General features: G+C 37.1%; 1 pseudogene; it reads left to right on the forward strand.

Annotated features, from left to right (window-relative positions):
- The first annotated feature begins 1,538 nt into the window (after positions 1 to 1,538).
- Positions 1,539 to 2,859, forward strand: LOC138818290 (vacuolar protein sorting-associated protein 37A pseudogene; annotated as a pseudogene).
- The last annotated feature ends 4,479 nt before the right edge of the window (positions 2,860 to 7,338 follow it).

Raw genomic sequence — 7,338 nt, forward strand, 5'->3', positions numbered from 1 at the left:
GTTAGGGGCAAAAACAAAGGAGGGGGTAACAATTCTGGTTAGGAAATGTACTTACTACCTTATTCATGTAACTGTAACCCCTCCGTACAATATTTTTACAATAAAAACATATAAAAAGAATATGTTGGTAGCTAATTTAAAACTGTCCAAGCTTACTGCATTGTCTGTGGTTGTGTAAACTTGTTCAAGCACTTTGTAAAGTAGTATGGAGGTTCCTCAAAAGACTCCACATAGAGCTCCCCTTTGACTCAATTTGGGACATTTACCCGAATGATCAGAAACAAGACCATACTAAAGCTATCAACACAACTATGTTTATTGCAGCATTATTTACCATAGCTAAGATATGGAACCAACACTGATGCTCCTCAGTAGATGAATGGATCAAGAAAATGTGGTATATATACACAATGGAATTCTATGCCTCCATCAGAAAGAATGGCATTGCCCCATTTGTGAGGAAATGGACAGACTTGGAAAAAATTATATTAAGTGAAGTAAGCCAGGCCCAAAGAAACATAGGTCCCATGGTTTCCCTAATTTGCAATAACCAGTGTATGTATTGAGTCAAGCAGAAAAAGACAGATAAGTTGAAGTTAGGCAAAATGGACCTCAAGATAAGGACTGAAGTGTTTTTTCTTGCTTTCTATTGCTTCTAATGTTTTATAAAGTGATTTTTTTTTCGGTTGTGGGGCATGAACTCTGGGCCTGGGCATTGTCTCTGAGATCTTCAGCTCAAGGCTAGTGCTCTACTTATTTAGCCACAGTGCTACTTCCAGCTTTTTCTGTTTATGTGGTACTGAGGAATTGAACCCAGGGCCTCCTGCATTCAAGGCAAGAACTCTAACACTGAGCGACCTTCCCAGCCCAGGGTGATATGTTGTTGTTGTTGTTGTTGTTGTTGCTTGGTGTGTCCCTCCCCCACGGTATAACTCCTGTTTTCACTGTAGTTAATGTTGGTATAATTTGTGGAGGGGAAGGGAAAAACAAATTGTTTAAATAGGAACCCATTACAACAATGAAATGTACAAGACATTAAGTTGAAAAATGAAATTTACAACTTTGGGGAGGAGTCGGGGGACTAGATGGGGGAGAGGGGGTGTCGCAGCAGGGATGGCAAAGGGAAACAAAGGAGTAGGCAACAATGCTTGATAAGAAATGTGCTCATGGTAGGACGAGGCCAGGCACGCCGAGCACAGCCAGGTTACAATCTGACTGGCTAGCCAGTCTGGAGCACCTGGGCCTCCAAGGGTAGGATCCTGGTTGCTTGTGTCCTGCTTGACAATTTACCTCTCTCCAGCTCTCTCCAGTTATGTCATGGTTCCCCAAACCCGGAGACCAGGAACCTGGTTTACTTGGTAAAAGGCGTCGTTGGCTTGCCCCACGGCCTGCCCCTCTGCTCCCCCCCCACACACACAACCGGACTCGAACCTTGGGTATTTCAGGCCACTCCTCTGTAGCTGGAGACCTGCCGGGCAGCCTCTGGGAGAAGCAGGCCCAAACCTTGTAGGCCCTCCTGCCCCAGGGACGCGAGGAGGATGAGCTGGCTCTTTCCCCTGACCAAGAGCGCCTCCTTCTCCACAGCAGGGTCCCTGGTGGTGGCCTCACCAGCCTCCAACAGCAGAAGCAGTGCTTGATCGAGTCCCTCCGGAACTCCCACTCCAGTATAGCTGAAATACAGAAAGATGTGGAATACAGATTGCCCTTCACTGTAAACAACTTGACAATTAACATTAATATAGTACTTCCTCCACAGTTTCCTCAGGAAAAACCAGCAATCAGTGTTTATCCACCAATCTGACATCCTTTAATGGATAAACATGAAATATATGTTACCTCTCAATTAGTAAGCAATTTTACAATACACTCAGATCTTGGAAAGATTAGCCAGAGTCTGTTGGATGAGTTTTGGAAGAATTCTCCTGTTTTAGCTCCCACTTCAACAGCATTTCCATACCTGTATAGTAACCCAGGTGGGCTGCCTCCTTATGCTTCTTAGGGTTTTCCATTTCTTCCTGCATATCCTCCTCAAGAAGCTAACAGAACATAACTTCTTTGTTACTGACACTGCTTCTTCTTCAACAAGTTATACAACAGCCAAGTCTGCTGCTCCTACATTTGGTGTCCTTTCAAGTCTGCCATTGCCTGTTCCCACAATGGAAACTTCAACACCGATAAGCCAAAATGGTTTTGGGTACAAGATGCCAGATGTCCCTGATGCATTTCCAGAACTCTCAGAATTGTGTCACAACTCACAGATATGAATGAACAAGAGGAAGTATTACTAGAACAGTTTCTGAGTTTACCTCAACTAAAACAAATTATTAATGACAAGGGTGATTTAGTAAAAAGAATTGAGGAATTAGCAAGAAAACTCTCCTCTTGGAGCCCAGTTTGGAAGCCAAAAGGCAAACTGTTTTAGATAAGTATGAGTTACTTACACAAATGAAATCTACGTTTGAAAAGAAGAGGCAGAGACAACATGAACTGAGTGAGAGTTGTAGTGCAAGTGCCCTACAGGCAAGATGGAAAGTCGCTGCACATGAAGCTGAGGAAGAATCTGATAATATTGCTGAAGATTTCTCGGAGGGAAAAACTGAAATAGATGATTTTCTCAGTAGCTTCATGGAAAAAAGAACAGTTTGCCACTGTAGAAGAGCCAAGGAAGAGAAACTTAAACAAGTGATAGCAATGCACAGCCAACTTCATGGTCCATTACAGATTTTCCTGAAAACATGGACCGCCAAGAGAGAAATGAGACATAAAACTAAGTACATTATTTTAGACTTAAGGTTTGTAAGTTGGCATTTCATTGAAATGGCTGAATTCAGATGTACTCTACATTGTTTAAAGAACTGAGATTGTTTTTTATATAGATTAGAATGATTATGATCTTTGCTTGGAAAATTTTTCTGCAGTATTTGCACTAAAAACGCCTATTTATCATTGATAAATCCTGTCCTTTTAAAATTTCACTGCTATTCTTATAATTAAATACCTTATGCATGTGATTTTAGTTTTAATATTTTATGAAAAGTACTTAATCTTGTACTTTTAATTTGAAACTGCCTCATTTCTTTATCAAGAATGATATCTTCTTTAGATTATTTTCCTCTCAGTAATTTTTAAGTACTTTCAGCTATGGAAAGATACCCACACCCTCTCTTTTTCTTTCTTTTTGAATAAAACTTTCAAAAGCAATTTGTTTTTAAATATTCATAATACCAGAAAATATCAAACCTGCCAATGTGCCAGATATATACCTATAACATATAAATATACCTATTATATATATATATATATATATATATATATATATACCTTAAATAAAAAAATTCAAAAAATGTCTTAATTACATTGCTCATGTAATTGTAACCCCTCTGTATGGTATTTTCACAGTAATAAAACTTTTAAAAAATTAATTTAAAAAAATTTAAAAAATATCTCTATGGAAACCTAATCACCTTTTTAATCCTTTCACAAGTCCTCTAAACTGAATGATATATTTTACATGTTACTCTGCTACCCCTGCATATATTTTATTGTCCTAAGGAAACTCTTTAAAAGATAGTCTATTGATTGATATTTTGTGTGTCAACTTCCCAAAATATGTTCTGCCCTCAATCCAACTAAAAAATTCTCATCTTCATCTTCCTTTTTGAAAAGTGAACACCTGTCATTTAGATAAGAATCAATACATGATTTCATTCACCAGATATTCAAACTGTCATCTCAGTTGTCAGGAATAATAGAGTTCAATCAATATACTCATTTATTCTAGATCAAACTCTTTGATACATTCTCATGGCATTGATAACAAAACCAAGCATCAACATATATGACTTTATTTCATCTCATGTTCTCTCTGGAATGTTTAGAAAATTGTCTCTTAAATGTACAGCCACAGAGTAGCTATATTTAGTTGATTAATAAATTATTTTATTTACTAATCTATTTATTTCAGTAATGGGACTTGAACTCAGGGACTCAGTGTTATTGTTCCTTAAATTTTATGCTCATGGCTAGTGCTTTACCATTGCAGCCACATAAGAGTCTTACAGATTTACATGCCTGTGTGGGAATCGAGTCATGATCTGAGATGTCAGCCTCCTGAGTGGCTAGGACTACAGGCATGAGCCACCAGTGCCCAGTTTTATACTTAGTTTATTTTAAATTAGATTTATTCAGAAAGGCATCTAAGCGAAAATGCTATTTTTAATATTTTAAGATCCAAACTACCTCCAGAGTCCTCTCCTCATTGTTGATGGACTCATTTGCCCAGGGATGACTATTATTTGGGTCCTTATAAGAAATTTATGACAACATGTGAAAAGAAACAAATTTGTAATTTTATACTGGAAAGTCAGAGTCTAATTTGCAGGACTAAACATAGTGAATACTCTCCAGCTGTGAACGCGTGAAAACTATAGACAAGGATGATCAAGAATGGCCTCAGCTAGGATTCTAACCAGTGAATTAGAGGCTAGTAACCAGGGCAAATACAAGGCTTCATGGTTCAAATTTGATAATGAACTCTAAGGGGAGCAATGGACAATCAGCTTCATCTAAAAGACTAGCTGGGAGTGGGATTCTGCAGACGTTGTTGGTCATGAGCTTTTCCAACCTAATAGGGATTGAGATTTATTTACACATAATCTCTCCAGAAGAGGTCTCTAACACCATGACTGTCCATTCATTGAATTGTGTCACACTAAACAATGTCATTTCATCAAAAGTGATTTAGAATTACCAAGATCATCTTGAAAGACATTTAAGATGACTCCTTTCTTTATTCCTTCTGAAAAACTTTGATGGATGAATCTGGGAAGATGAAGGACAAAATTCACTCACTTTTGAGGCTGGGAAGGTGGCTCAGAGTGGTCGAGTACTTGCCTCCAATACATGAGGCCCTGGGTTGGATTCCTCAGCACCATATAAACAGTAAAAACAACAACAACAACAACAACAAAAACAAAGGCCAGAAGTGGCACTGTGGCTCTAGTGGTAGTGTTCTAGCCTTGAGCTGAAGAGCTCAATGACAGTAACCAGGCCTAGAGTTCAAGCCCCACAACACACAAAGAAAAAAAAATCACTTTTTTTTGTTATTGTTCTCTTATGCCCGACAATGTTTTCTTCTCATAAGAATTTTGTTGAATATGAGATTCTAAACTTCTCTTTCTGTTTTAGTTTTGCTCTATTTTGTTATGTCTTTCTTCCATACTTTAAATATTCTCCTCCATTTAATTGTTGCTTGGAAAAATATAGAAGATTTTGATAAAATCTTTATCTTTGTCCCTCTGAAGTAAGGCTCCACTATGTGTGATTTTTCTTTCTTTTTTTAAATTTAATTTAATTTTATTGTAAAGGTGATGCAAAGAGGCTTTATAATTCCATAAGTAAGGTAGTGAGTTCATTTCTTGTCAAGCATTTTTACCCCTCCCTCATTTTTTCTTCCACTTTCCCTCTGACTCACCACAGCTAAGAGACATTGTGTTAGAACCAGACAGTCTTTCTTTTTCTCTTAAAAATATATTTTATTATTACTGTTCAGCTAATACACAGATGTATTGTACAGGTAATGTTATAATTATGTAAGTCAGATAATAAATGTATTTCCTTTTGAACTCTGCCAGCCATTCCTTTGCTCTCTCCCAGTTTTTCTCTCCCATCCCTACTCACAGTTTCAGTTTAATTTAAATTTAAATTTTATTGTCCAGGTGTTGTACCTAGGGGTTACAGTCACATAAGTAAGTTAGTTAGTATATTTCTTGCTAACATTTTACTCCTGCCTTCATTTTTCTCCTGCTTTCCCTTCCCCCAAGCCCTCCCCCAAAGTTGTACAGAACATTTCCAACATACGGTTTTGTGAGTATCACGGTTGAATTGGTTCTCATCTTTGTCCTTTGACTCACCATTTTTGTTACCCTTCCCTAATTGATATAAACATTTATACAATATCCAGGGTACCAAAATCAAATACAGTGACAACAGGAATTATACCATAGGGGAAAGTACATGTAAAAGAAACAAAAAAAAATCCACATAGTACATTAAAAAAGCAACAACAACAAAGAAAAACCTCCTGTGCCCATATCTTGGGATTCATTTTTCTTAGCATCATCTTATATGATCATATGTACATAGCTATTGAGCTATTCTGTTCATCTGCTAAGATTATCCTAGATGTATACTATTTATTACACATAAGGGAAACCATGGGACCTATGTTCTTTTGGGTCTGGCTTATTTCACTTAATATGATTTTTTTCCAAGTCCTTCCAAATGGGACCGTGTCATTCTTTCTGATAGAAGCATTGAATTCATATATATCTTCTTTTTGGTTGGTCATGGGGCTTGAACTCTGGGCCTGAGCACTGTTCCTTAGCTCTTCAGCTCAAGGCTAGAGCTCTACCACTTGAACTACATTCCACTTCTGGTTTCTCTGTTGATTTATTGGAGATAAGAGTGTCAAGGACTTTCCTGCCCAGGCTGGCTTTGAACACAATCCTCAGATCTCAGCTTCCTGAGTAGCTAGGATTATAAGCATGAGCCACCGGCACCCAGCATATATCACATTTTCTTGATCTATTCATCTATTGAGGGACAGTCAGTTCATTTTCTACATACTGTCTAATGAATACCACTGCTGCATTTGTTCTCCCTTTGTCCCACCTTTTCTGTGCCCCCCCATCCTTCAAATGACAAATAAAGGAAAATAACAAAAACAGCAGCATCAACACCCAAAATCTCATTTCCATCTCTTGGAATTCATTTCTTTAAATATTATTTTATAAGAACATGTGCACATAGTGATTGTTCCTTTTTGATATGCTGCTATGAATATCTGCCAATGGTCTCACTGTGTGGTGGGTAACTTTTTTATTTCTGCTGTTGGTGTTCTGCCATTAAAATATGATTTTTTAAAATATTTTGCTTTTTTTTTCTGTAAGCTTCTGGAATTTCATATAAATTTTGTTTAATTTTCAACTATTATCATTTGATCAGCTGTTCTGGCCTTTGTATTCTTGTTTCTCTGGTATTCATTATACATATATGATACCTTCAATAATTATCACATAGATGCTGAATATTTTATTTCTTTTAATTCATTCCTTTTTCTATCTCCTCAATTTCAGATTGGTAACTGTCTATTGAAAAGTCTTTAAGCTCACTGATTTCATATGTATTTTTCCCACTACACTGATGAGTTCATCAAAGTCTTTTGTTTTCTGTTTTATACTAATATCGTCAGTGATATTTTAAAAATTCTTTCTAATGTTACTGTCTCTCTCCTTACATGTATGTTTAATTCATGATGTCCAATTTGTTCACTCCATG

The sequence above is a fragment of the Dipodomys merriami genome, unplaced genomic scaffold (genome assembly GCF_024711535.1).
Source record: "Dipodomys merriami isolate MVZ:Mamm:240054 unplaced genomic scaffold, mDipMer1.0.p SCAF_73, whole genome shotgun sequence".
Lineage (NCBI taxonomy): Eukaryota > Metazoa > Chordata > Mammalia > Rodentia > Heteromyidae > Dipodomys > Dipodomys merriami.